This window comes from Tachypleus tridentatus, chromosome 3 (genome assembly GCF_004210375.1).
Source record: "Tachypleus tridentatus isolate NWPU-2018 chromosome 3, ASM421037v1, whole genome shotgun sequence".
Classification (NCBI taxonomy): domain Eukaryota; kingdom Metazoa; phylum Arthropoda; class Merostomata; order Xiphosura; family Limulidae; genus Tachypleus; species Tachypleus tridentatus.
In genome coordinates this window covers 37,258,584-37,270,099 of record NC_134827.1, presented here as the reverse complement: position 1 = coordinate 37,270,099, position 11,516 = coordinate 37,258,584, and the positions used below count along the sequence as shown (strand labels likewise).

Here is an 11,516-nt window from a genome sequence, read left to right as displayed (position 1 = left end):
CCAGTAGGAGAATCGAGGACGCTCCTACAGTTGTTCATCATCACAGCAGAATGTTCAAATCAATAATAATAATACATAATTAATTCAAATGAACACGTGATCGCGCTGTCATAGCAACTAACTTTGATAAATTAGGATATTTAAACATAATTCAAGAAATACAAAAAAATACAACTTTTAGTGCAGAAGAAAAGAACATTTTTCTTATTAGTTTGACGACTGACAATATACAGGTGTTTTACATTGTTGTCTAGATAACTCCTTTATTTAATAGTTTGACTACTGACAATATACAGATGTTTTACACTATTGTCTGGATAACTCCTTTATTTAATAGTTTGACTACTGACAATATACAGATGTTTTACACTATTGTCTGGATAACTCCTTTATTTAATAGTTTGACTACTGACAATATACAGGTGTTTTACATTGTTGTCTAGATAACTCCTTTATTTAATAGTTTGACTACTGACAATATACAGATGTTTTACACTATTGTCTGGATAACTCCTTTATTTAATAGTTTGACTACTGACAATATACAGATGTTTTACATTGTTGTCTAGATAACTCCTTTATTTAATAGTTTGACTACTGATAGTACACAAGTGTTTTACACTGTTGTCTAGATAACTCCTTTATTTAATAGTTTGACTACTGATAGTACACAAGTGTTTTACACTGTTGTCTAGATAACTCCTTTATTTAATAGTTTGACTACTGACAATATACAGGTGTTTTGCACTGTTGTCTGTTATTGAAGTTTTGTATGTTCTTTCCTATTTGTTATTTTAAGTTTCGTGTGTTTTTCCCTATCTATTACTTTAAGTTTTATGTGTTCTTCTCTATTTATTATTTTAAGTTTGGTGTGTTCTTCTATAAGGTATGCAGCCAACGTTTAGTGGCAAACCTGAACCACTGTTTAGTTGCGGTGATCAGTTTGGCTACTACCCAGACCCAGAGGACTGTAGTAAGTACTACGTCTGTGTATTCGGAGACGCTCTGCACGAGAGCTGTACGGGAGGCTTATACTTCAGCACTGAGCTACAGACCTGTGATTGGCCGTCAAATAGCAAGTGTGGCAGTGGTAAGTTATGTTTAGTCATAAACAACAAGTTTAGTGGTAGTACTATGTTACGTTAACTTATAAACAGCCGTTGAATTGTATCAGTAAGTTATGTTTACCACTAAAGAACAGTATAATATACAACCTTACAGTCCACTCCATGGTTCCATTCGATATTAAAAAGTGAAAAGACGAAACGCCCCCATACGGCTGCTATTAGTATTAGTAATTATTAATTGTGGTATTCACACCACAGTGAAACAAAATTTTATAAAGTGGACAATTTGTAAAATGTTTTTTATGGGAAGTAATACACAGGGAAAGAGACCTGACTTTCATCGTAACTCATTACATCAAAAGTATCCAATGTACAGAGTTCAACATTTTGTACATCTTATTGATTTAAACTGCAAGTTTTTATACATTAAAAGTGAAACCGTTTATTGGAAAAATAACAGTTTTTACGAAATTCGGTTCCTCTCTTACATCAACAAAGATGTCACGGTGAAGAGAAACAGCTTTATTTTAAATTGTGTTCTATTATAAAGAAGTGGTTTTTGCACATTCCACAATTAATTTTTGTTTTTTGTTTTTGAATTTTGCGCAAAGCTACACGAGGGCTATCTGCACTAGCCGTCCCTAATTTAGCAGTGTAAGACTAGAGGGAAGGCAGCTAGTCATCACCACCGACCGCCAACTCTTGGGCTACTCTTTTACCAATGAATAGTGGGATTGACGGTCACATTATAACGCCCCAACGGCTGAAAGGGCGAGCATGTTTGGTGGGACCGGGATTCGAACCCGCGACCCTCCGATTACGAGTTGAACGCCTTAACCCACCTGGCCATGCCGGGCCTAATTAACTTTTTTTAATTGTATGAATGTTGAATACTAAAAGTGTGAGTTTGGGTAACATACATCGATACTTACATATACGCTACGTCCATTATGGTAAAATTGTTGGATAAATTGTTCACTCCCAATGTCCGTCAGTGTTGGAGGTCGTCCTGAACGTTTGTATGTGAACTCAGATAATTAAATATTATCTAACCCCATCATGTATGTTAATGTTTTGAAATACCTTTAAGATAAGTGGTTCATGAAGGATTTTTTTTTATCATACGTTTAGGATCTACGACAAACGAACAGGACAGTGAGAGTTTGAGACAAAATGGTGATGTCTTCTTAAGTAACAGGCGTAAGGAAGGATCGTCTCGCGATCAACGACCAGCATCCGGTATTAGGGAGCCACAGAGGGAATACCTGCCTCGCGACTAGACATAACTAGGTTGCTAACAGGCACCACTACAAATAATACTACACCACCTCCAACATTTCCTCTGCCTTTAAATCCCCCTTCTTCGGAGGTTCCTGTTCTGAAACAGAAGAACAGTCAGAATCAATATGCCAGTGAATACCCTGAAAGTCTGGATGAGACCAACCAGTCATCCCAAAACAGTTATGATCCTAGATATCATGGGACCCAAGACTCTTCCAAAAATAAGGAAGTTATGCCTTCTGACATTAAACCTCAAATAAGAGTTCGTAGTGAAGACTTTGGAAGTAACCGGTCAACAGCTGTATCTGATCATGATTTGTTTATTAAACCACGTTTGGACAACAATGGTAAAGTTATAGACATAGACGTGGACGATCAGATGTACAATAGCAAAGAGCTACCAAGAGGACCAGTCGTACGTGGAACCCAAAATAATGGTAAATCCAAGGATTTAGATGTAAATCCATATTCCAGGATAGAAGAAAATAATCCTTCTCTTGTTCTTGATAATTTTGATGGTTCCCAAATATTCTCAGATATCATCACTAACAACGGGAATAAGGAACATCCGGACACTCTTTTGGCTTACAGCAACAGTCCTGAATCTGGTGTTGCTTCATCCTTTAGCAACCGTGGAAATATCCCTCGTGACTCTGACGAACATGCAATTTACAATAGTGAATCCAGCTTCCTAGCCAATGAAGAAGCTTTACCATCGTTTAGTAGAAACAATGGTAAACACGGAGATTTAGATGTACTCCGACCACTATCTAGAAATAATGGACAAAGTAAAATCCAGATGCAATTTCGTCTCTATCAAGAAATAATGGTCACTCTAAAGATCCTGACACTGTGGATTCCTTATTGAATAACAATGGTCATTCCAAAGATCCTGACATCAAAACGCCAAATTCGAAACCCACTACCCTCCCGAGAGGTTTCACGAACTGTACGACCAACCTTCTAGGAACCACCGTCCTGCTTATAGTGGACCAAGACAGTCCTTATCTGGTCCAGATAATTTGGACGCTCAGTTTGGCACTAATCCTACCATTTTGAGCTTGCCAAATACTCCCAATCAACATACTTATAATCAACCCAGAAACAAATATACTTCATCACAAAATTCCAATACCCCACTGGCGGAAGGTGTTCTTGTGGATAGTAATTCTCCTCTCTTCGACTACAAGAACTCTGATGATTCTTACCAATACAACTACAAGTACTTTGATGACTACGAACCAAGAAGTGAGGTTTCACACTCTAGGGTCAGTTCCCATAAACCAAGTAGACCTTCGATTCCCAAGCCAGCAACAACAACCATTTCTACAACTACTAATGGTACCACGCCCACTATGATAACTCCACTTGCTACTACTCAGTCGCACATTAAGAGTGTAGATTCTTTACCTACCCTCCTGCCAGGCCCCTATCCATGTATCCTACACCAACTCCTCTAGCGGCAGCAATAAGATGTAGCCCTAACACGTGCCGTTTTCCAGACTGCCGTTGCGGAGGAACAGACATCCCAGAGAACCTCCCGGTAAGCGAGGTTCCACAAGTGGTTCTTCTTACATTTGATGATGCCGTGAATGATTTAAATTACGATTTATACAAAGAAATATTTACTGGACGAAGAAACCCTAATGGTTGTCCCATATTGGGAACTTTTTATGTGTCTCACGAGTGGACAGATTATGGGAAAGTTCAAACTCTCTACTCTGAAGGCCACGAGATGGCGTCCCACTCCATCAGGTATGTTATTGCATTTTCTCCTTCTGAAGTTACATACTATTGGTCAGTGTTTCCATAATCTAATATTAAATTTAAGATTTTATATAAGTAAATCTGAGTCGAAAGTCTTGCTGTGAAAGGCTAGAGCAAATCATTGAGAGACAAATACTGTCTTAAAAGACAAATGGTTAGAAGGCTAGAGCAAATCATTGAGAGACAAATACTGTCTTAAAAGACATATGGTTAGAAGATCCCAAATGCCTTCAATTACATTTAAAGATCAAACGTTCATTGAAATGAGCAATTCTTTGGAAAACAATGAATCAATAAGAAAAGAAAAATCCGACATCTCCAAAACTTAAGTTAAATACTTCCTGCGCATGTTAACGTTCTCTATTTATTAATTTTGCGTGTTGGAATACAATTTCAAAACGCTATTGCACTACTTTTTCTGTCCTAAATATTAATAAAACCTTACTGGTCAAAGTAAGGTAATTTATCCGAACACAAAGCAGGTGCAGGTCTCCTATTTTCATTACTTGTCGTTGCTACAAGAAGGAAACTCCAGACTTTAGTGGCTTGGTTGCGTTATAAAAGTGAAGATAATAACCACATCTGCTCGGTCGGATAAGGGTAGTCTTAGGTTTCGCGGTAGTTATGTTAATTAGCTAACTACCTATTCTACAATTTCAAAATTAAGAAGGGCTATATGCAAGTATTTGTTGTGTAACTTTGCCAAATTTCTGAAACAAATAAATAAAATAATATAAGCGACACTAAACAAAGTACTCTCGTGCCTGGTTATTTTGGAAATGATTATCCCGAGTTAACTTGGGCAAGTCGCGAAAATAATTCCAGAACACCTCGGCGTGTGCGTGTGTGTTTTTTTTATAGCAAAGCCACATCGGGCTTTCTGCTGAGTCCACCGAGAGGAATCGAATCTCTGATTTTAGCGTTGTAAATCCGTAGACTCACCGCTGTACTAGCTGGGGGAAAACACCTCGGTTAAAGACGTGTTACAGAACACCTTGGTTAAACATGTCTTAAAGAAATACTTTACAGAAACCAGTGTTTAAGAACACCTTAGGTAAAGACGTGTTGCAGAGTACCTTGGTTAAACATGTGTTTAAGATATACCTTAGAGAAACTTGTGCTTAAGAATATTTTGGATAACTGTGTGTAACTTTGTTAACCTTCGTTAAAGAACACCTTGGGTGTCTGATAAAACAGGTTCAAGTTTCGCTACATTTTTCGATGCCTAGACCCCTTATTTAAATCAGCTGTAACAGTTTCAGTCTTATAAAGAAGATTTCTAATATAATAAAGGGGAAACCACAGTTTTTAATTCTATTACGTTGGAAGGAAGGAATTCTTGCCTTCTTAAAGGTTAAAAACAAGTTCGGGCCCCGGCATGGCCAGGTGGTTAAGGCGCTCGACTCGTAATCTGAGGATTGTGGGTTCGAATCCCCGTCACACCAGACATGCTCACCCATTCAACAGTGTGGGTGTTATAATGTGATAGTCAATCCCATTATTCGTTTGGTAAAAGAGTAGCACAAGGATTGGCGGTGGGTGATGACAACTAGCTGCCTTCCCTCTAGTCTTACACCGCTTAATTAGGGACGGCTAGCGCAGATAGCCCTCGAGTAGCTTTGCGCGAAATTAAAAACAAAATAAAACGAGTTAGCCGTATCTATTTAATTTAACTGGTCCGATTTTTCCCTAGCTTTGAAATATTTACTATGCTACTACTTAATATAAGTTACTAGTGGAGATAAGTAATAATAATTATAATATTTTCACAAAAAATTGTTTTTCGTTTCGTTTCAAATAGTCACAGTTATGGTGAAAAGTTTTCCAAAAGCAGTTGGTTCAAAGAAGTACAGGGCCAACGTGAGATCCTCCATCTTTATGGAGGAGTTAAGATGGAGGACATCCGAGGAATGAGGGCACCTTTCCTACAGATCGGTGGGAACAATATGTTTGAGATGTTATACGATGCCAATTTCACCTACGATTCTTCAATGCCTGTGTTCGAGAATAACCCACCGTTCTGGCCCTACACTCTGGACTACGCTATCAACCACGAATGTATGATTACTCCTTGCCCGAACAAGTCCTTTCCTGGACTCTGGGAGATAGGAATGGTGATGTGGGTGGACTTGAAGGGTGGTCGCTGCTCCATGGCCGATGCCTGTTCGAATTCTCAGGATGAAGAAGGAATTGTCAAATTTCTAAGCCAAAACTTCAACCGTCACTACAACACCAACCGGGCTCCGTTCGGTTTATTCTATCATTCGGCCTGGTTCACTAACGCTCACCACAGAAAAGGGTTCATGAAGTTCCTGGACGACATCCTCAGCAAAGACGACGTCTGGTTGATCACCAACTGGCAGCTCATCCAGTGGCTGCGAAAACCCACACCCAAGTCTAAATTAAACAGTTTCGAACCCTGGCAGTGTAAAATGACCGTTCCCTCCGTGCAGCAATCCCACGGTGTGCAATGTGTGGGACAAAGAAGGCATACGATATATGAAGACCTGTCAGAAATGTCCGAAGCATTATCCCTGGGTGGGGAACACTGGTTACAGGGAAGATGGGTAAAAAAAAAAAAAATCGATTTGTAACTGAATATGGTTGTGGTTAGTACTGTAAAATATCTAACGATATTATAAACATTCTCGTGAAAGTGCTAGAGCCCTACGTGTTTGTAGTGAAAAAGGTTCGGTACTAGACAGAGTCCAGCGCCCTCTATCTACTGTTGTATATGCCCTTTACTTAGAAACCTGCTATTTTTTTTATCTCTTATGTTTTGGGTTAACGTTTTACGTATTTCAGCTCTTTCTTTGATTTGGAACAGTGCAAGAAACCTCTGTTTCGTATGGATATATTTAAAGTAAAAACTGACCGTCTATTTTCTTTGTCCTATTACTTTTTCCTGGTAACTCAACAAACAAATCGTTCTGTATTTTGCAAGTACTAAAACAGGTCAAGGATTTAACGAAAGATAATCTCTCTGTTGTTACTGTTGATGGACAAGTGATTAAGGTCACAGCTGTGACCCAGGAAGTCTCTCGATCTCGACCCTCCCACTTCCATCAGGAACACTGGTGACATTTCATAAGGAGTAAAACCACAATAACCTTTAATATCACTATCAACTTAAGGTTAAGACATTGTTTCGAAGTTTGCTTCTGTATTTCACAAATGTAAATGACATGTGGATAAAAATACGTTTGTTAGACCTAAACACTTTAAATTCCACTCCTAGGATTTTTCAAGTTTTATTTAAGTATTATCACAATGAAAGTGCACGTAAATCACACTCTTCATTCTAGAAGAAAGTACATAAAACTCGAAGTAATTTTAGTATTTTTTATGATAATTATTCAGTATTAAAATAGATTTTATATTTTGTGACGACGAGAAACCCACTTGAAATAAAAAACGGCCGTCAATACGGCTGGTGTGGGTATTAAACACCGTTAAACATTTTTTCAGTTAGGCGTAAGATTTTAGGATAAAACATGCACATTTGTGAAAACAAAACAAAATAACAAAAAAAATCATTCTGTAAACAATAACTACCTAATTTTGAAAATATAAATTTATGTTTTCAGTATTTTTAAATACTTACTTCAAGAATTATTACAATAAAATGTACAGAACTAAACAAAAATATTAAACGATTAGTGATGTCGAGAAAACCCCACTTGTAGAGAAATATATATGTAAAAACGGCTCGTTTGGGGTGAGAAAAACGACGTAAAATATTTTCTCAACCCAAACGAGCCGTTTTTGCATATATATTAAACGATTAGGCTTAGCTAGGAAATGATTTGTCTATATCAGAAATAGGCTTCACTGCAATATACTACTGAATATGGTGTATTGATAGGTATTGAATTATTTCTATACTACAAGTAAGAATAATTTTTTAAAAAATAAACAATATGAAAGACTAGCATCTCTGGTTAATTGACGACCAGTACATTTGCGGGTTTGTCTAATATTAAGAAGTGACTGCAGACATACGTGGTCGCCTGCAACAGGAATTTGGTAGTGGCGCCCAAGCTGGGGTCCTCGAGACAATTTATCAGGAGAAAGGGGTCTCAGCACATGTAGAAATCTGTTCTCTAAAACTTTTCTCACGACGAACATAGCAATATTTTCAGTGGATAATTTATTTATTACAATAGATATGACTAAATGATGTTAGTTATGCTTGACGTTTTTAGTTATCAGAGAACAAATTGAAGTGAAAGTACGGCGCCTCAAAGTGGCTATTGTTTAAATTTTTCTTATTAAATTACTAAGTGGGATCCTTAGCCAGAGTGTTTAAAGTTTTAGGGCACTTCAAGATAAACACTTTGGGAATACCTGTCTTTAGTGGAGTGGATGCTTATTGACAAAGGAAAGAGAAGGCGGGCACACATTCATTATCTTGTTATAGAGGGCGTTGAGCCAAAGGAAGAGATTTTTGCAGAATACGTGCAATTTTATGTAGTACTTACTTTGTGTGTGTGTGTGTGTATTCGTTGGATTTCGTAATAAATGGCGAAAAGTTGTTAAATTATATTTTACTTAACTAGTTAGAAAGTGTTAAGTTGTTTAGAGTCTCAGCAGTGTTTTGTGCCAAAGTTAACATTTTAGACGAGAAATATAACAATGTTACTTAACCCTACTGTCAATAATACAGGTGTATAGCAACGTTACTTTAACCATATTGTCGGTAAACACAGATTTACAGCAACGTTACTTAATACTATTATCAGCAAATACAGATCTATAGAAACGTTACTTAATACTATTACCAGCAAGTACAGATCTACAGCAACGTTACTTAATACTATTATCAGCAAATACAGGTCTATAGAAACGTTACTTAATACTATTACCATCAAGTACAGGTCTATAGAAACGTTACTTAATACTATTACCAGCAAGTACAGATCTACAGCAACGTTACTTAATACTATTACCAGCAAGTACAGATCTACAGCAACGTTACTTAATACTATTATCAGCAAATACAGGTCTATAGAAACGTTACTTAATACTATTATCAGCAAGTACAGGTGTATAGAAACGTTACTTAATACTATTATCAGCAAATACAGGTGTATAGAAACGTTACTTAATACTATTACCAGCAAGTACAGGTGTATAGAAACGTTACTTAATACTATTATCAGCAAATACACGTCTATAGAAACGTTACTTAATACTATTACCAGCAAATACAGATCTATAGAAACGTTACTTAATACTATTACCAGCAAGTACAGGTGTATAGAAACGTTACTTAATACTATTATCAGCAAATACAGATCTATAGAAACGTTACTTAATACTATTACCAGCAAGTACAGGTCTATAGAAACGTATGGATCGTAGCTACACGTAAATGTTCCTTATTTAACATTTTTATCCATACGTTAAATTGGTGTCCCTTAATATTTTAATCCATGACAGAGTTAGGATTTGATGAACTAAACTTAGCTCTATCATGCCTACAAGAGTGTATGTGTGTCGTGATCTAACTCATACGTGTTTATATACACTGAAACTTTGTTAACAACACTTCCGGCAGGTACAGATGTATCCAGTTTTATATTATTGTTACGTAACGGTGACAAGAGTGTACACCAAATTACGTTTTTAATACCAATTCCAACAAGTACAGAAATACGTTTTACTGTAATATTAACTATCAGTTTCTTAAATGTAAACGTGGTAGTAAATAAGTTCACTGTGTTTTACTTAAATGTTTCCAGGAGTTATGAGGGGTAAGCGAACCGTGACGTTATCTTTGTCTCCTCTCGATTAGGAGGTAGGGGTGGGGGAGCGTTTAGATATTGTTTAACAGTATTTTTGGAGGTACAGAAGTAGGTGTACTGTGACGTAACTTAGCAGATTCGAACAGCTACAAGGGGTAGGTGTACTGTGACGTGACTTAGCAGATTCCAACAGCTACAAGGGTTAGGTGTACTGTGACGTGACTTAGCAGATTCCAACAGCTACAAGGGTTAGGTGTACTGTGACGTGACTTAGCAGATTCCAACAGCTACAAGGGTTAGGTGTACTGTGACGTGACTTAGCAGATTCCAACAGCTACAAGGGTTAGGTGTACTGTGACGTGACTTAGCAGATTCCAACAGCTACAAGGGTTAGGTGTACTGTGACGTGACTTAGCAGATTCCAACAGCTACAAGGGTTAGGTGTTCTGTGACGTAACAGGTTCCAACAAATACAAGGGGTAGGTGTACTATGACGTAACTTAACAAGTTCCAACAACTACGAAGGTTAGGTATACTTTGACGTAACTCAACAGGTTCCAGCAATTACAAGAGTTAGGTATACTGTAACGTAACGTAACAGATTCCAACAAATACAAGGGATAGGTGTGCTGTGACATACCTTAACTGATTCCAACAACTACAAAGGGTAGGTGTACAGTGACGTAACTTAACAAATGCCAATAACTACAAGGGTTAGGGGTACTGTGACGTAACTTAACAAATTCCAAGAGCTACAAGGTTTAGGGTACTGTGACTTAACAGATGCACGAAGGTACAGATGAAGGCGTACAGTTACGTCGCATGCATTTTAATGATCATACAGGCGTAGACTTGCTGATGCTACTACAAAATACCCGAAACTTACAGGGACTAGGCGTATTATGACGTCACTCAACGAAGTCCAGTACGTCACTTAACAGTACTTTCATAAACTATAGAGGTACCATTATTTTAACATTACGTAACAGTTTGTTATTCTCATATAAATAAAGCCTGTTGAATATATCTAGCAAGTTCAAAGAAAAAGGTTTGTTATTTAATTGCTTGCTATCAATGGCCATCAGTTAATCGTAACTTCCAAATCTGTCTAAAGGTTTTACAGATTTCTGTAAAGGGCATGTAATTGATAAATAAACAGATTTCTCTGTGGATTGTCTCGTTCAAAAAATTCTTTTGTTCTGAGTATAGTTTTAAGAACGGTAAACCATAATTTAAATAGCGACATCTAAATGTTTCTGTACAACGTAAACCTAAGTCAGAAACCTCTTGTCATCATTCCTAATGCACACACAAAAAATTCTCGTAAATTCTAGCCATAATTAGATTATCGTGACTTACCTTATAAATACCAGAAACGAAATGCAGTTACTTAGGGGTTGCTCACAAGATAGTTTAAGTTCTAGAAAATTATTCAACGTACATTTTTACGTCTTGTAGTAAATATAATTTGTAAATTAAACCATTAGAAAACTTCGAAATGATTATTACCGGTACTGTTTAACTACATAAATATTTAAAATGTACAAGCTCGCCCTTTCAGCTGTGGGAGCATTATAATGTGACGGTCCATCCCACTATTCGTTGGTAAAAGTGGCACAAGAGTTGGCGGTGTGTGATGATCACTAGGTGCCTT

General features: G+C 37.2%; 1 pseudogene across 1 annotated transcript; it reads left to right on the top strand.

The window, feature by feature from the left end:
• The first annotated feature begins 861 nt into the window (after positions 1-861).
• LOC143245797 (uncharacterized) lies at positions 862-10,820 on the top strand (annotated as a pseudogene). Its single transcript, XR_013025693.1, has 6 exons — positions 862-1,090; positions 2,199-2,334; positions 2,496-3,200; positions 3,316-3,596; positions 3,743-4,103; positions 5,917-10,820. The product of XR_013025693.1 is annotated as an uncharacterized LOC143245797 (transcript).
• Positions 10,821-11,516: the final 696 nt, after the last annotated feature.